Here is a 917-nt window from a genome sequence, read left to right on the forward strand (position 1 = left end):
GAGCTGGAAAGAGGGGGTGGAGGGGAATGGGAGACATCTATAATACTAAAAACCAAACGAACAAAAAAAGAGTTATTTTCCAGGGTGCTATGGCCACAGGCCACAGAAGAGATGTAATCAGCATAGGTGCCAGGAGGGAAAGTGCCCGAGAACTAATTGTGCAGCAGCAGGCCAGCTCTCAGGTCTGTCATCTCACAGAGGAAGCTGAGGCTCAGTGAGATCACTGGTCCCGGGTCACACAGTGAGAGGCAGCCCTGGGACAGAGCTCAGGAGTGGTGCCCCCCTCACCCCAGGGCCATGGTCTTAACCAGTATTCTCCATGGCAGTGGTTCTCAACCACCCCAGGGGACATGTGGTAATGCCTGGGGACATTTTTAGTTGTCACAACTGGGAGGAAGGGGAGTACCAGTGGCCTCTAGGGGGTGGAGGCTAGGGACGCTGCTAAACTTCCTGCAATGCAGGACAGGCCCCTCAACACAGAGCTTCCCAGCGCAGAGTCAGCCCTGCTGGGAGGCCTGCGGGGCCAGGGAGCAGTGTGCTGGCTCTTCCTGGAACCCAGGGACTTGGGCTTAGACTCTCGTCTACAAAGAACGGAGATACTAGCTCAGGACGCCTGCATTCGAGAAATGGTGTTTAAATCTTCCAATCGCAATCCTATTCCAAATACCCTGAGCTCCAGAGACGCTTCCAGAAGAGCTTCCGGTGCACCTGTTCCAGCGATGGCCTGAACACTCGCGTCTCCAGGGAGAATAAGAAGGGCGGCTCCCAGTGAGCCCGTCTCCTCCTCCATAAACCTCGCGGGGCTGGTCCTCGTGGTTCCAAAAGGGTGGGAGTAGGTGGGTGGCAATGCACTCTGCCCAGGGCACTGCAGGCGCAAGAGAGCCCGGAGCTGGGGGGCGTGGCTTGGGGCGGGGACC

Source organism: Myotis brandtii, unplaced genomic scaffold, assembly GCF_000412655.1.
Source record: "Myotis brandtii unplaced genomic scaffold, ASM41265v1 scaffold152, whole genome shotgun sequence".
Lineage (NCBI taxonomy): Eukaryota > Metazoa > Chordata > Mammalia > Chiroptera > Vespertilionidae > Myotis > Myotis brandtii.